The sequence below is a fragment of the Solanum lycopersicum genome, chromosome 5 (genome assembly GCF_036512215.1).
Source record: "Solanum lycopersicum chromosome 5, SLM_r2.1".
Taxonomy (NCBI): Eukaryota; Viridiplantae; Streptophyta; class Magnoliopsida; order Solanales; family Solanaceae; genus Solanum; species Solanum lycopersicum.
The window spans coordinates 20,562,183-20,581,213 of NC_090804.1; the positions used below are offsets into that span (position 1 = coordinate 20,562,183).

At 32.4% G+C, this 19,031-nt stretch overlaps 1 long non-coding RNA gene across 1 annotated transcript; it reads left to right on the forward strand.

The window, feature by feature from the left end:
* The first annotated feature begins 7,215 nt into the window (after nt 1–7,215).
* On the forward strand, nt 7,216–17,181 carry LOC138348399 (uncharacterized). The gene is made up of 3 exons (XR_011221001.1): nt 7,216–7,332; nt 15,288–15,418; nt 17,097–17,181. It is a non-coding gene; the product is annotated as an uncharacterized lncRNA (long non-coding RNA).
* The last annotated feature ends 1,850 nt before the right edge of the window (nt 17,182–19,031 follow it).

Genomic DNA, 19,031 nt, shown 5'->3' on the forward strand with positions numbered 1-19,031 from the left:
TTTGACTTTTTCAAAGGGTTGTAAATTTTCCAATGAACAATGACATTTTTAAAGGGTTGTGACTTTTCTAATAAGGCACAATTAGCACCTATTCATACTAACATTTGTTAGCTATGAATAGAGGAGTTCTCCTATCACTTTTATACTACATTCTTTTTTTAGGTTTCTACTCTTCTTTTTTTAAAAAAAATCTCAAGTGTTATTTGCAACAACTGATTAAGATCTAAACTCAACAAAATCTGAGGTACCACATAAGAAAGAGTTGGTGAACAATTATAGTAAATTATTGATCAATTCACACTTGTATTTTCCTCTTACAATTTTCATCATATAAATACTTCAATATTATTTGTATAATTTTATAGAATCAATACCCCCTTAATTAAGCTACATATTTTATTTATTAAAAAGACTAGTTTCTTACGAATATTCACAACAATTTCAACTTTCATGTTTCTTCAGTCATAAATCACATCTATTCACTCCTTATAAATTCTTGGGGATCTGTTTGCCATGACATTTTGAAATCATTTTAGAATTTTCATAAATGATTCATCTCCAAACCATTGATATGTTTCGCGACGTTCTTAGCATTGAAATTTAGATAATAATTTTCTACTAAATAAGAAACGAAGAGAACAAAGAAATATGCAATTAACTGTGAACTTTTCTTCACATAGAAAACTTCTATATATAGCGTGCATGAATTTTCATTTCTTTTTCTTGTTTTGTATCTTTAATTAATTTATTTTGTGTTTTGATTCGAGAGAGAATTTAACAATTCGTGTTCGAATAATAAGTGAACGGTGACGAATACACATATTGTGTATTATTTTTTCTAATAAAATAAATAGATCAAGTTGTGGGAGAGAAAATAATAATAAACAAATACAAAAAAACACATGATTGGGGGTAACTAGGTATTTTTAATGAACATGGAATGACATTATTGGTCAACATAAATTCTTTTGTTGGACTGTAGTATATTTTTGTTGAATGTTATGACTAAATTACCCATCATTTCTAAAATAGTTTTTTCCATGCCCTCCTACTTTTACCTTTTTTATTCTTTCACTAACACATGTTGCTCTAAGAATTTTCTTGAAAAAGGAAATAATATTTCTATTGGATGGTTACATGAAAAATTATTATAAATTATAATAATTACTCTTAAAATTATATCAATACTACATAAATTAGGTTAAAGGGAATAACGTATATTATTTAAAATATCATGAAAATAGTATATATCAAAACAATAAAAATCTTACAAATAACTGATCTTAGGCATATTTATATGCCTAACAACCATTTTATCTAATATATATAGCCGAGTTGAGGATATTTTCGATGTCGGAGTCAAGTTTTGAGATCTTTTAATTCTGCATCTTCAAACCAATATGATTAGATTTTTCAGGTCTAAAATCATTGGAAAATTAGCTAAATTTGGGCAACAGAACAAAGGTCGGAATGTAGAAGAAGAAATGGCGGAAAAGAAGCGTCAAGAAGCTGGAAATTACACTACAAAGGAGCGACTCCGCGTGCGGAGTCAATCATCCATGCAGAGAAGAAATTCCCCATAACAAGGGGGTTCACGATAGAGGCGCATCGTGGAGTCATTCCGCCCATGAGAAGATTTGTGCGAGGAAACAAGTCTGCGTCGCAGCATGAACACAAAAGTTAGCCCACATGTTTATTTTAGACTATAAATAGTTTAAGTGTCCTCTTATTGCACATGGAACTTTCCAAAAAGACGGGAGCTAAAATAAAAGATGATTTTGTGCCATATTCTAGGTTTTTCCTTTCTCATTCTTCATCTTGGTAAAGAATTGTATGATTCTAATACATTCCATCTTGCTATTTTGTGTTATGAGTAGATAAAATCCCCTGTCCTAGGGTTGTAGATATGATTGATGGTTTAATGTGAACTTTTTCCTTGTGTGATAAAGGCTATTATATATCGTGTGCTTGCATCCTTATTTCACTATTTTAATGCTTGATCAACATTAGAATGAATTTAGTGTCCACTCTTGATCTCGGAAGACGAATAGAAGGATAGACCGAAGAATGTAAGAGGTGTGTTATTCTAGGGTGAGTTCTAGATTGTTTTGTGTGTAGGATAGCATTATACCTATACACCATATTTGGTTGAAATGCAAGATGAATGGTTAGTGCTCCTTTGTTGGTTCATACCTAACCCCGCTCAACGAAGTAGTTAGGTTGTCAATGATGCTAGACGATTAGAGGTTGGAAGATCGTCATCGTAAAATGAACTTTGTCAACTCGCAGTGAGTTAACCCTTTGAACATTGGGATAAAATCACATTGAACCGGAAATAAATTTATGCTACAACCCTGGGATATCTCTCCAAATTGTGTATTATTTTAGGTAAAATCATTTACTTAGAGTAACTAAGTCTTGCTAGTGTTAAATTAGTAGTTTAAAAAATTCTCAATATAATTGATGCTTGAGTGAATTTAGGTAGTCATTAAAAATTGTTTTTCGTTGATTTGAAGTCCCTTGGGTACGAACATTAGGCTCGAAAGAGTCTCTTTACTACTTGAGTGACCACACGCATTTACGTGCGCTTTTGGACACAACAATAACATGTAGGATGTGATAATTCCCAAACAACTTAAAATATTTGATTGACCCTAAGAAATTCTCTTATATAATAAGAAACAGTTTAAGTAATCAACCAGTTAGGAGGTCAATATGTTTGCCTGACAGCTTGGAGGGTAACTTGATATTTTTAATTAACATGAAATGACATTATTGGTAAGCAGAAATTCTATTGTTGGACTGTAGTATGTTTTTGTTGAATGTTATGAATAAATTACCCGTTATTTCTCAAATAGTTTTTGACAACACCTCTGGTTTTACCTTTTTTATTCTTTCACTAACACGTGTTACTCTAAGAATTTTCTTAAAAAAGAAATTATATTTTTGTTGGATGGTTACATAAAAAATATTATAAATTATAATAATTACTCTTAAATTTATATCAATGCTACATAAATTAAGTTAAAGGGAATAACATATATTATTTAAAATGTCATGAAAATAGTACATATCACAACAATAAATATATTAAAAATTTAAAAGATATATGCAAATTTTAAGTGATTTTCAAAATTCTATCACTGCAACATAAATTGAAATAGATGCTGGAGTAATATACATCACTAAAAAATAACATATATGATATGATAAATCCCAAACAACTTAAAATACTTGGACCCTAAAAATTTTATCAATATCATATAAATTGAGACAAAATAAATAAAATATATGATTTGAAAATGACATAAAATTATTATAAATTATAATAATTAACTACTCTAAAATTTAAAAGTCATATAAAAATTTAAGTCGACTCATGAATTGTGTCAGTGTAATATAAATTGAGGCATAGACAATAACATATATTATTTAAAAGTTGCTTAGAAAGTACAACTCCCTCTATTTCAATTTATGTGACACTCTTTTTGTTTTTTGAAAGTCAAACAATTTAAGTTTGATTGACAATTTGCTCATGGAATCTTCATGTTTTTTGGAATGAAATTTATATATTTGTAAACTACGTTAATAGTAATATAAGTTACAATAATTGATTATTCAATATGTTTAAAAGATCTATGAAAAACTTATCATAGAAATATATTTGTTTGAATTTCAAAATTTGAAAAGTGTCACATAAAATAGGACGAAGATAATATAAAATACAATAATTAACAACATAAAATATCTAAAAATTATATCAAAAATTTGAAAGATCTTAAAAATTTATTTATATTACATAATTAAAATAAAGAAATAATATGTGTTGGGCTTGTGCTAGCACGGGTGCATATTGTCTAGTATTTTGGACAAAAATTCTTTAAATGATGCACATTTTTTTTATTTTAAAAACCATTTACATGTGGCTTATTTAAACATATGATTGAACTTCTCTTCTTACATTTTTTTTAAAAAAAAACGTATAAGTTATCCCCAAAAATATCAACTTCAATCTATGTTTTGAAGGTATAATTTTTTTGTTAAAAACACGTGTTTAATATTGTTGTTGTTCTTTCTAAAGGTAATCTATTTCACATATTTTTCATTCAACTTAATTATTATCCACGTGATATTCGAGTGAGGATTTATAGAAATGGAGTTTTATTGGTTATATAACTGCATTTTTTTAAACTTCAAAATGAAAAAATAGTTGTTTTTCCGTACTATTGTTGAATACGTCACAATAGATGAAATTTCATTAAACTTACATCAATTTCATTTTGTTTACTTGATTATAAGTGTTTTCATATAAATATTACATATGTAAATATCTAAACACAAGTCCAATTAAATTTAAAATACATAATTCAAGGGAGTTAGCCGAGCACCTTTACAATAAGTTTTTGCAACTCATTATATATTTTATCATGTAGTTAGAGTATTATTGAAGAAAAAAATATAAGCAACATACTTGTTATCTTTTTAAAAACCACATTTTCCCCAAAAAAACCATTAATTGACAGAACCACAAGAAAAAATTGTGTTTTTTTTCATTGTTTCTTATTATATAGGAGAAACAGTTTAAGCAGTCAACCAGGCAGGAGGTCAACATGCCTGCCTGAAAGCTTGGAGGGTAACTGGATATTTTCAATTAACATGGAATGATATTATTGGTCAGCAGAAATTCTATTGTTGGACTGTACTATGTTTTTGTTGGTTGATATGACTAAATTACCCATCATTTCTCAAATAGTTTTTGACATCACCTCCTTTTTTATCTTTTTATTCTTTGACTAACACGTGTTACTCTAAGAATTTTCTTGAAAAAGAAAATTATATTTTTGTTGGATGGTTAGACAAAAAAATATTAAATAAATTATAATAATTACTTATAAATTGATATATATGCTACATAAATTAAGTTAAAGGGAATACCATATATTATTTGAAATGTCATGAATATAGTACATATCACAATAATAAATATCTTAAAAATTTAAAAGATATATGCAAATTTTAAGTGATTCTCAAAATTCTATTACTGCAACATAAATTGAAATAGATGATGCAGTAATATACATTACTAAAAAATAACATATATGATATGATAAATCCCAAACAACTGAAAATACTTGGATCCTAAAAAATTTATCAATATCATATAAATTGAGATAAAATAAATAACATATATAATTTGAAAATAACATAAAAGTATTATAAATTATTATAATTAACTACTCTAAAATTTAAAAGTCATATAAAAATTTAAGTTGACTCCTGAATTGTGTCAGTGTAATATAAATTGAGGCATAGACAATAACATATATTATTTAAAAGTTGCGTAGAAAGTATAACTCCCTCTATTTCAATTTATGTGACACTTTTTGTTTTTTGAAAGTCAAACAATTTAAGTTTGATTGACAATTTGCTCATGGTATCTTCAAGTTTTTTGGAATGAAATTTATATATTTGTAAACAACGTTAAAAGTAATATAAGTTACAATAATTGATAATTCAATATGTTTAAAAGATCTATGAAAAACTTATCATAGAAATAGATTTGTTTGAATTTCAAAATCTGAAAAGTAACACATAAAATAGGACGAAGATAATATAAAATACAATAATTAACAATATAAAATATCTAAAAATTATATTAAAAATTTAAAAAATCTTAAATTTTATTTATATCACATAATTAAAATAAAGAAATAATATGTATTGGGCTTGTGCTAGCACGGGTGCATATTGTCTAGTATTTTGGACAAAAATTCTTTAAATGATGCACATATTTTTTATTTTAAAAACCATTTTACATGTGGCTTATTCAAACATATGATTGAACTTCTCTTCTAACATTTTCCAAAAAAAGTTATCGTATAAGTTATCCCCAAAAATATCAACTTCAATCTATGTTTTGAAGGTATAATTTTTTTGTTAAAAAAACACGTGTTTAATATTGTTGTTGTTCTTTCTAAAGGTAATCTATTTCACGAATTTTGCATTCAACTTAATTATTATCCACGTGATATTCGAGTGAGGATTTATAGAGATAGAGTTTTATTAGTTATATAACTGCATTTAATTTTTTTTAACTTCAAAATGAAAAAATTGTTGTTTTTCGTACTATTGTTGAATACGTCACAATAGATGAAATTGCATTAAACTTATATCAAAATCATTTTGTTTACTTGATTATAAGTGTTTTCATATGAATATTACGTATATAAATATCTAAGCACAAGTCCAATTAAATTTAAAATTACATAATTCAAGGGAGTTAGCCTAGCACCTTTACAATAAGTTTTTGCAACTCATTATATATTTTATCAAGTAGTTAGAGTATTATTGAAGATCAAACTATAAGCAACATACTTGTTATCTTTTTAATAATCACATTTTCCCCAAAAAAATCATTAATTGACATATCCACAAGAAAAACTTGTGTTTCGTTTTTTCATTGTCTTATTATATAGAATTCATATTAGTGTTCACTCGAGGCCCAATATCTCTATTGGCTTGCACGTTCTATTACAGCCCTTCAAATTAACTAGGATGATATAGAGCCTCGCATGTGTTTTAAGTGTTATTAACATGTTAATAAAGTGTGTCACGACTTGTAGTAGTCGTTTTAAATAGTTTGAAAGTCAAAAGTCAAAAAACGACCAAGACGTTTGGAAACTAGTCATATGTGTGCTAGTGTGTGTTTGCATGTCTTACGTGTTATTTGGTGTCTAAAATGTTAGGAGAGGACCCTAACATCTATATGGTTGTATTAGAGTCGAAATGTTTGGGCACGACTCCCCAAGGACCACCCTAAGGGCCCTTGAGGAGGAACAAAGGTGGGCAAAAAGTTGCCAAAAACAGTGTCAAACCACGCCCATGGCCGTCGCTCAGTTGTTTGATTGATGCCCCGTCAAATGGGGGCGTGTCTCCACACTTAGTTGTGGGACCTTAGACCCAAAATGAGGGGCCTCAATCACAAACCACGGCAGTGCAGGACGGCTCGTCAACCAGAAGATGCCCCATCGTTTGCAATCGTCAAATGGACTTGCAACTTACTATCTAGATATGGCCAAGTGACGGGTGAATAGGGAAATTCACCCGACATTCCAATTAAAGCATGGACGGTATTTTTGCGTATTTTGGGGCATTATAAGTCAGTTAAAAACATAAAAACCCAATTTAGAATTTATTCTTCAAATCAAACCTTTCCCTCTCAAACAAAATTTTCTCTAGAACCTCCATTGAAGACCAAACTCAAGATCAAGCTAGAGGATGGACTCCAAGTGATTTCTTCTCCAAACTTTCGTGGGTTTTTCTTATATTAAGGTATGGTAACCCTTGATCCTTGGATAACCTTTCATCTAAGGAGTTATATCAAAGATTTTCCAATGCAATTCTATGATCAAAATTCCTAATTTTCAATCTAATCATGGGTTCATTGTCAAAAGGTTTTCAAAGACATTCTAATGATGAGTTGATGTTTAATCAATGGTTTTAAGGTGATTTTCAATGTAATTCCTTAAAGAACCCATGATATCTTTAATATCTCAATTTAACCTATAATGTGGGTCTTGTGATCTTGATTAGATGTTGATAAAATTGTGATATATTGATTATTTATATTGCTATATAATCAATTGATTATGAATTGTTGAGGATTGATCTATGATGATCATGGCTTGGAGAATTTGTAAGTTGACTAATTTCTAGCCTATAGTATTGGGATTGATATTGTATGGTTTGGTCCATTATGGTTTGGTCCACTTATGGTGGCGGTGTTTACATTCTTCTTTGTCTATACATGTTGTGATTATGGCCTTGAGCGCAATAGATGTAATGTGAATTGTGGTTATGATGATCATAAGCATGAAGGTCTTGTGTAGTCTTCAATACTAGTATCATGATTAGGCTATATTGATAATGTGAAGTATGATGTGAATGATGATGTTAGGGTAAGGTATGGTCTACATGTTTGATAGTGATGAATACTATTGTAGAATGACCCCTACCTATGTAACCCTATATGAATGTGTGATCTTATGCATGTTAGGAGTCTTCTATTCAAATGTTGAAGGTGTTTTGGTCTCCTATGATGTAATATGAGTGTGTGTGGTCTATAGTCCCTAATACTCTATATTGGTTGTTCATGACTTGAGGAATATTGTACATGTGTTGTAATATGTGGAGGGTGGTTTCCTCAATATCATGTTATTGCCATTATGTGATCATGTTGACAAATGTGCACACACATCTTATGCATGAGTATGAGTATGATATATTTAAGGTGTCAAATTAAAGGATAATTCTCATATGCACCTTTATGTCTTATTATGCATGTAAAGTATATGATTAATGAAGTATGAAAATGTGTTGTCTAAAATGTGTTTATATGAAAGGCTTTCTCATATATGTACACATAGACACACATGAATGTATGAATGAAGCATTTTAATGATGATCAAGTGAATAAGAGTCTCTTGGATGATTTCCTTAATTGTACTCTAAACTAGACTATGTTATGATTATGTGAAAGGACATTCTCACATGATGTTGATTTTGATTAAATGACATTCTCATCATATAACCTATGAGCAATATACATGTTATATAAGGAGTTAACCTCCTAAAGCCTATCTTATGAAATAACATTTAATAAAGACTTAAAAGGATTTTCAAAAAGGGAAAGCTAGCTTAGCACGAGTGTGGTGTCCCTTCCCAAATGTGGTGTCCCTACCCAAAAGGAAGGTAGGTTCACCTAATATTTTCATGAGTTGGAAACTACAATGCTATTTTCATTTAAAGAGGGTTTCTAGTAGAAGCCTCCTAGTTCCTTAACTGCGTGACCCCGTAGGTTCTAGATAGTGGATTTACCTAGATAGTTATTATGTATGGTTTTATCTTGGAAAGTAGAGCAACTTCTTTGTATGTGGAGTTATGACACCAGATTCCATGTTTAGCTACATGGTCTAATGTTGGCTAAAACGAAGTTTCCCAAAAGTAAAATGAAAAATGGAAGTAAGAAGATGGATACTAACTAGGACTACCTAAGGGATATTGCTTAGTGTAGGTGAAAGGAATGAGACTTTACCTATACATTGCAAAAGTAGTTCTTAAAGGGAATTCTAGGGTGAGTTGTATATGTATATGTATATATGTATCTTATGCATGACATTATGGTGTTATCCTAATTGTTATGATGATTTGCATAGTGATGGTCTTATTCTGACTACATGATTAAGGCCTTACTTAGTATGCATGTTGTTGGCCATACTTGTAATGATGAATGTATGAAGTGGAAATGTTTTTGATCTCCTTGTTAGTTTACTTGGTATGAGTGAGGTTATGAGTCTTCACTTATGCATTGCACTAGTAGAATTAGATTGAGGTTATGAGTAAGGTTTTATGATGTATTAATGAAATGAACTCTAAATATGCAATGTTGACTATTGTGTCATTATGATGATAATTGAAGTATTGACTTGTATGTTGTCTTGAGATATGTATAAAGACTAAATGAGTTATGACTATGATGTGATAAACGAATGAGTCTTATATAAGGTCTATGAAGTATGTCGGTCTTATGCCTAAGGTTAAATGCATGTGTTGTATCTTATTCAATGTGATGTGATTAAGTTTAGGGTGACTTCCTAGGATTGCTTCATGTGAGTAGTATTGTGGGGTGCTACTTGTACATTGCACTAGTCTTACTTGGGGATTGTCTTGGCTGATGGTTCTTATGTGTACATTATGTCCTATGATGTGCTTATGACTTTATGAGTATATGTGGTTGTATTGATAAATCCTACATATGAAAGACCATCTTTGGTGACCTTAAGGTGATAAATTGTACTAAGTATTACTTAAGGGTTTCTTAAGGAAAGGAGTTAAAAGATAAAAACAAAGGTAATGTATTGGAGCTATTGAATGTGTCTTAAATGAGATAAGTGACTTCAAGTGTTGTTATGAGTGATATCCATGTCTATATGATGTATGTGAGATATATTGTGCTTATTGTATCAAATGTTCATGAAGTTTTGTTTAAAGACATGATACATAATTTCTAACATAATGTCCTCTTAAAAGCATATTTTTGCATGATTATCATATTTAGTGCATTCTTGTACTAATATCATTCTTGTTCATCTTTTTACTCAAAGTGTATTTCATAGAATTAGGAGCTTGGATTCTTATTCCCAAGTTCAAGTGTGTCCTTAATGATTCGAGGACCTTCATGTCAAGAGTTTAAATTAAGTTCATGTAACAGTTTAGATTATTCTTTTATGTTGATAAGGGTTGTGTCGCTATTTTATTCTATTGGAGTTGTGTCTAAGATGACAAGATGAGACTTAGTGTCTTAACTATGTACTTATGATTTTTACATAAAGTGATGTTTTAGCATTGTGATATGCTATGAAAAGTTTTAAATTTTCTGTTATTTTTATGTCTATGCGATGAAAGATGTATAAGGTCTTGTACAAGACCTCCGAGAGGTCAAGTATGTCGTGTTACGTTAGGGGGTGCTCTCCGGTCGTTACACCATCATGGCTTGGGCTTGAGTTGTCACAACTTGAGCTTGGACCATCATGGCTTAGGTCAATGTTAGCTAAGTCAACCTAATATCCACATTTTTCATAGTCGTATGATCAATCGGAGCATGATTGACTTGAGGAGCTTGATTACCTTGAAGAGCTTCCTTATTCACATTGTCACCCTCTGCTCTTCATGCATTAGGCCTTTGTGTATTTATTTTCTGAAGAAACAAGAGAAGGGTTAGGAAAGGGACTTTTATAGAGTTAAACTCTAAGGCACAAATCAAGAATAATTAAAGAAGTGAAATTTCCTAAACATATTATAGTCACTCACTCATAAATGTGGCACACTTCACACTATGAATAAGACTCTACTAGACGTGGCTTATGAAACATTATCCTAGAATCATTCTAAACTTTTTGCTCTGATTACCAAGTTTGTCACTACCCAAGGATACCCCCTAGAGGTGCCAAGGCACACAATTCCCCTAAAGGCACCCAGGTAAGCCACTTAGCATCATCATCACATAAGTAAAGAACAATAAAGAGTAAAAAAACATTTTTCACAAGTCTTAAGAAGTTCCCATAAGCAAAGCTAAAGTCTAGACATTATCTAATTTAGACATCTATTACAATCAAAGTCTCAAAATAGGGCACAACCCTTACAATAGGAATCCGAAATGAAATACAATGAAATGAAAGGAACAAAAAAATATCACTCATCCTCGGATCCACGAGGACTCATCACAAGTTTTAGAGAATAGTCAATCCAAGCTTTGAACAAGAAGAAAGATAATCACAAACACCGAAAACTACACTTTGTGCAAATTTAGAAGAAGTATAGGTTAGTACAAAAATTGCACTAAGTATGATAGTCATGCACAAATCATAAAAATATGATAAAAGGGGACAATTTAGTTAAAGAGCATGCACTTTATCAAGTTTGAGAATCATCAAGAAAATTGGTAAAAAAGCATAAGTCATAAACGTAATTATTGTATAAGTCATCATATCATAAGTAAGATTTCATAATCCTACACATGCTAAATAGAACTCCTTAGGCAACCATAGTTAATAATTCATATTTTAATTACATTGGGAATAAGCCTTAACCGACATAGACCATGTGAGCTTAACATGGAATTTGGTGTCATGCCCCACACCGAAATTGGGTTTGCGACTTGCCTAAGGTAGAACTAAATGTATTAGCTTTTAGGTAGATCCACTAGCTAAAGACCTATGAGGTCACATAGTTAAGGGATACAAAGATTGTTACTAGAAACCCAACCTTTCTTAATGTGGGAGCTTCCATGACTTGGAGTGAAAACCCTAGGTCTCAGAGAATGGTCTACTTTGAAATTGGAAGTTTGAGTACTCCATGGAAGAAAGAACTTCCACGAATCAAAGACTAACATATCTTAGATGTAGAAATCGAACAAATATGTGTGAGAAAATCCACTTTTTGAAGCCCTAACTTGATCTTCTTCTTCTATGGAGTTTTTAGAGAGAAGATTTTGGAGAGGTTTGGTTTTGATTTGGGTAATTGAGATTTTTATGAAGTGTTTTTAGTTATTTAATGACTTAAGAGTCTTATATATGCCTATTAAAAACCATATAAAACGACCCTACATTAAACAAACTTAATTAGGAATTCACTTTAAGACCTTTGCTTTGGCCGAATCTGGACAAATTTTAAGTTGTGATCCACAACCTAGGACCTATGGTCCGTGGATGTACCTACTGTCCATCCTGCAGGTCTGTAGGTCCATGTCCTACAACCTAATTTTGGGGCTTGACCCACGACCCCTACCTACGGGGCGTGGGTGGACATACGGGGCGTAGGTGCCTTCGTGGGTCACTGCCCATCTCACTTTTTGGGCTCTTTCCTCAAGGACCCATTGTTGGTCCTTGGGGTTTGGGCGTTGACATTCTAACAAGAAAACATAAATACTAAGGTATATAAAGGTATTTTCTAGGCTTTAAACCTAACTTCAAGCTTTGACTAAGCTTATTAGTTTTGTGTTAAGACTCTAGTTTAGTCTATAAATTTCAGGAATGTTATAGTACTACCTATGGATAACCTAATCAAGGCATCAACAACAACATTAACCTTACCTGAGTGATATAGAATACTTATGTCATAATCATTTAGTAACTCTAACCACCTCGTCTGCGTGAGATTAAGCTCCTTCTAACTAAATACATACTGAAGACTCTTGTGATTGGTGAACACATCCACATGAACACCATATAGATAGTAACGCCATATTTCCAACAGTCAACTCTTGATCATGGGTTGGGTAATTCTTCTCGTGAAGCTTAAGTTGTCTGGAGGCATAAGTTATAACTTTGTCATTCTGCATCAATACACAACCCAATCCAACTCTGTACGCATCACAATACATAACAAAGCCATGTGTACCCTCTAGTAAGGTCAACACTGACTTTAGTCAACCTAGTTTTCAATTCTTGAAAGCTTTTCTCACAAGCTTGAGAAAATTGAAACTTTACTATTTTCTGAGTCAACTTAGTCAACAGGGACGAAATAGATGAATACCCCTTGACAAAACTCCTATAATAACCAACTAATCCCAAGAAATCAATAATATCAGTCGGATATGTGGTCTAAGCCACTGCCTCAATTTTTTGAGTATCAACTCAAATTCCAACACCACAAACAATGTGGCCTAAGAATGCCATAGACTCAAGCCAGATTCACACTTAGAGAATTTATCATGTAACTCTCTATCCTCGAGAGTTTGGAGAGCTACTCTAAGATGACTAGCGTGATCCTCCTCATTCATCAAATAGATTAGAATGTCATCAATAAACACGATAACAAACATATCTATCTAAGTCTTAAGCAATCTATTCATTAGGTCCATGAACGCTGCAGGAGCGTTACTCAAACCAAACGACATGACCTAAAACTCATAATGACCATAACGAGTCCTGAATGTTGTCTTAGGAATATCACTTTCAATTACTCTCAAATAATGATAGCCAGATCTGAGGTCTATCTTACTAAAAATAAGTGGCATCTGAAGTTGATCGAAAAGATCATCACTTCTCATAAGGGGATATTTATTCTTAATAGTAAACTTGTTCAACTGACGATAATCTATACACATTCTAAGAGAACCATATTTCTTCCTCACAAATAAGACCATAGCGCCCCAAGGTGAGACACTTGGTCGAATAAAAACTCTCAAAAAGATCTTTCAACTACTCTTTTAACTCTTTTAATTTTGGTGGAGCCATTTTATTTGGCGGGATAGAGATAGGTCAAGTATCATGAAGGATACTAAAGTTTATTTCTTTCTCAGAAGGGACTTCAAGAAGATCATCTAGAAAGACTTCTAGAAACTCACTCACAACTAGAATTGACTGAACTAGTGGTGTCTCAACATTAGAGTCATTAACTCAGACTAAGTGATAGACACCCCCCCTAGAAACTAACTTTCTCGCCTTAAGGCACGAAATGAAACGACCCTTAGGAAATACTAAACTACTCCTCCACTCTATAACTGGCTCATTAGAAAATTAAAACTTAACTACTCGAGTTCTATGAGGCATAACAGGCATGAAGCCAGTCCATACTTAGAATAACATCAAAATCTACCATGTCTAACTATACTAAGTTGACCATGGTGTCCTTGTGATTTACAGAAATGACACAATCATGATAAACCCTCTCAACTAGAATAGAATCACCAATAGGTGTAGTAACACTAAAAGGATCAAGAAGTCGCTTAGAAAGAATATGAAACTTTTTTATGATATAAGGAGTCACAAAAGAAAGACTGGCTCCTGGATCTAGCAAGTCATATGCATCAAAAGTAAAGACTTCGCTCATATCAGTGACAACATATGGCGAATTCTCTTGCTCTTGGCGACTGGTAATAGCATAAAGTTGGTTTGCTCCTTCTCCAGTCCTTGAGTAGCTCTTCTAGGTGCTATAACATCTCGCAACTAGAAAGAACAAGAACAGAGTTTAAAATCTGAAAGTTCTTATTTTGGAAAGAATAAGAAAATCTGGAAAATTTGTCTACGTTAAAAAGTGAGTGAAACTTCAAACAACCATAACTCCTAACTCAGGATGAGTTAGGGATAATTTCAGATATGGTTGGAAATCCCTTAGAATAAACTTTCCAACGTCTTCGAGTTTGTACAATTTCAAGTTCGGATGAATGGGTTATATCCTTTAGAAGTTGGCCAATTGGAATAATAAAATGTCCAATCCGAAAATTAAAAGGGTAATTTAGTCTTTTCCTTACCCAATTAATTAAATCCATTTTTAGTAAATCAATTGGGGTCAAAAATTAAGTTTGTTCAGTTTACATATTGAGAAAAAGAGTGTAACATCTCGCAAATTGAATCAGCTAGGAAGAAGCATAGAAGTTGAAATCGTAAGTTCTGGAAAGAATTATAATCTGGAAATTTTCTTAAGTTAGAAAAAAGTGAGTTTTTGGTCAATTTCAAACAGCCATAACTCCTAGATCAGGATGAGTCAGTTGTAGTTCTAGATATGGCTGGAAAGCCCTTCGAAAATCTTTCCAACGCCACCGAGTTTGCATAATTTAGATATCATATGAGTGAGATATGCCCTTTAGAAGTTGGGTTGTCGGATTAAGGAAATGTCCAAATATGGGATTTTAAAGGTGTTTTGGTCTTTTCCATACCCAACCTAATAAATTCATTTGTCGGTAATAATTGGGGTCTAAAATAATCTTATTCACTTTACGCTTTCAGAAAAACAAGTTAGGGTTTTGCGGGAAGAGAAAAGAAGAGGAGAAAAGGGGAGAAAGAAGAAGATGGAGCAACAACGTTCAAGATCGTCGAAGTTTGACTTGTGGAATTTGTCGGGGGTCATCCCTAAAAAGGTATGTGAGTTCTTATTGTGTTGGGTTAGTTCACCCACACACCAATTTGAATAAATTCATCGATTTTGAGTTGTTTACATTATAAAAAGTGAAGTTCTTGAAGAACATTGTTGAATTCTTGTTCGTTGAGTTGTTGCATGCCTAGGGTTGATTTAATTCGTGTTTCTGGGTTGCTTTTCGAGTCAAATATATTGGTTATTGAGGTTATTAGTGATTATAAGTGCTTGGTGAAAGAACCATGGAGCTTTAGAGGGTTTAAAGATGAAAAACGAAGAAGAAAAGTTGAAACGCTTGTTCGTGGAGTCTGGAGCATCGCGCCTCCCACAGCCCCACAGGAAAGTCTCTGTTCGTAGGTCCTTGGGGCGGTGCTCTAGCCAGAGCTCCCTAACTTGGCCTCTAAAGTTTGGGGATGGCGCTTGACGCCTCTTAGAGCGCCAAGGATGTCAGCTCACCCCATTCATTACCCACTCTTTCGTACTAGCTCCTAAGTGATGTACCCACATTTCTTAGTTGATTCCAATGCTCTAAGGCACATGTAAAATCATTAAATCGTCCATAAACATGAGATCATGAACCTTGAATCCAAAATCCAATTCAAGAAAAGTTAAAATCAAAGTCTAGGAAGTTTTGAGTTAAGTCTAAAGGTTAAGAAGTAAGTCAAAGTAAGGTTATTAAAGTTTTGAAGAGTCTTTACTAAACAATTTAACTTAGTTTTAAGAATCAAGTTTCAAGTTAAGTAAAAAGTAAAGAGTTGAAATTCTTTCTTCAAAGAAATATTCCTTAAGAGTTGATTTAAGAGATATGTTTTTTTCACATTTGAACAAGAATGAAAACTAAGTTTTCAGAAGAGCCTTTGGGATAGTTTAGAGAAAAGAGTTATAGCTTTATAAAATGAAGCAAGCAGGGAAACTGAAATTTCCAAGATAGCCTTTGAGCTATGGTTTTTAGCACTAATCTCACATCACAAGAAAAGTTGTTTTAAAATCATATAAAATAAGTGTATTTTTTAGAGTAATATTGAGCACCAATGTGGCGATGCGAGTTTCATATTAACTCAAGTCTCCATAAAAATCATGTAGCATGATGGAAAGAAAAGTTCATACTTTTTAGATTAATCTCTATAACAATAGACTGGTGGATCCAGTGAGTAGTTTAGGTTATATACTGACGGCAAGGTACAGGACGGTCCTCTTGCAACGTAAGTTAAGACGTTGTACCATCACTAGGATCATATTGATGGTTGTCGGTTAGAGAAACTCCTATAGTAGTAATTTCATAGTTCCTCAAAGGGTTCTGCTTAGTATGAATGAGGGTATGGGATTGCATCTATGCATTGCACAAGTAGACTTTGAGAGGAAGCATGATATGTCTTTTATTATGAATATGAATTGACATCAGTGTATTTTGTATTTTTACATACATCTCTAAGTTATTTTGTATCTTTTTATACACAAAGAGATCACATCATGGTTTTAAATAACTTATCTTTATTATGCTTTTGCTTTTAAATTGCTTAACATTGAAATGAATTTGGTTATGTATTCATGAGTTGAAAAGATCCAAGGTAAGTGTTTCTTTCATAATCTCTTTCAAGCCTATGTTGTTTTACCAATCCAACTCGCATACTCGTAAATTCAATGCACTGATATCAGTTGGCCTGCATCGTATCATGATGCAGACGCAGGTAACTAGGATCAACATCCAACGCGCCGTTGATTTAGTAAGCAATTCAGATTCTGTATGTGAGTTTCACTACATTCCGGAGGAGATCTTTCTCATTCAAGATTATTGTTTTTTTTTGTTTTCAGTTTGATGATTGAAGGGTCCTGTCCCAATATCCCTCTTTATGTTAGAGGCTTCATAGACAGATAGTGTTAGTTTCTTTGGTCTTTCCATTTCACTTGTAAACGATAAGACTTGAGTTTGTATTTTGTCTAAGTATTATTTTTAAATTATTTCTTGAGTTGTCTCTTGTGTTTAAGTCTTACTCTGAGTTAAGAAAGTCAGGCCAAGGGTTCATTTGGGCCAACAATGGTCTTCAAGTGCAAGTCCACTCAAGGTGTAGGATTGGGGCGTGACAAAAAGTTAGGGCTTTTGGGGAAAGAACACAAGGAAAAGCAAGAATTTTCAAGAAAGATCGGTTTGGATTGCAGATTTCTTCAAGATTTCAATCCTACAACGTATGTGAGTTTCTCATAGAGTTGGGTTCTTTCATTCACGCACAAAACATGTTTAATTCAGCTCAATTCGTCCTTAAAGAGTTTGAAGTTTATGTTCTTGACATGAATTCTTGAAATTCAATGTTATTCTTGAATTAGGTTGAATTGAGAAGTTTATGAGATCCTTACATTGAGTTTAGGGTTGCTTTGAGTTAGTTTCTTGAGTACATGCTGTGCATTGGGATTTAACACGAATTTGAGGAAGATAATCGAAGTTAGGTGAATTGGGGCTGAAAAATGAAGAAGGAGAAAGTCGGACAGGTTGCGTCAAACAAGTTTGTTCCCCCCCCTATGAACAAAAATTAGGTCCGTATCACGGAGAGGACGCAGACTCTCTGTCTCAAAATCTGATTTCGTAAATAATTATTTAGGAGCATCTCCCTGTTGCGAACTTGTTCCAAAATGGTGATTTTGTCACTTTTCTAAAGTTTAGCTATTCGAATTCATTCCAAAACATCATAGTGTCTTGAATACATAATTCAATTCAATTAAGAGTTAATTCGACTAAGAGTTAAGATCAAAGTCAAGAGTCAAGTAAGAAAAGTTCATTTGAAGTTTTCATAAGTCTTTTACAAACGTTTTAACTTTGTTTTAAGACTTAAGAGTTGAGTTCATTAAAGAGTAAAGTTGAAGTTTTTCTTCAAAGAAGTATATAGGGACTATGTATTCCTCAAAAAGGATTAAAAGAAATGTTTTTTTAGAAAAGAGTAATAGCTTCCTAAAATGAAGCAAGCAAGGAAACTGAGATTTCCAAGATAGCCTTTGAGTTAAGTTTTTGAGCACTAATCTCAAATAACATAAGAAGTATGTTTTAAAAATATAAGATCTAGTATATTTTTTGGAGTAGTGTTGAGCAACGATTGGGGACGAGCATGAGTTGCGATAACTCACATCTCCATAAAACCATGTAGCCACCATGGGTAGAAAAGGGTCATACTTTTTAGATGAACCCTTTTCACAATAGACTAGTGGATCCATTAGACAGTTCAGGTCTTATACCTTTGGCTAGGTATAGGATGTGCTGACAGCGTAAGGCACTACAAGAAATTAGACTTTTAGCAACCACTTCTCAACGAAAGGATATGCACTCGGTCGTTATAAGTGTATTTATAGCGGCCCAAAAAAATATCAGTCGCTAAAAGTAGAATTGTAGTTTAATTAAAACTAGAGAGGAATACCTCGTAGTTAATAGTACAAATTAGTTTGTTATTAAAAAAATGAGTGCACGTTGTATTCTTTTCCGCATAAAATCTTGCTCGTCCCAAAACCTCCTCCCAACCCCAGAGTAACCCTAAAAGATGCAAATCGAATTGTGCCCTCTATTTCCATGTGATTTTTGCCTTCTATAGATTTCTGAAGAATCGGTTTTCTTATGGATACCGGAATCAATGTGT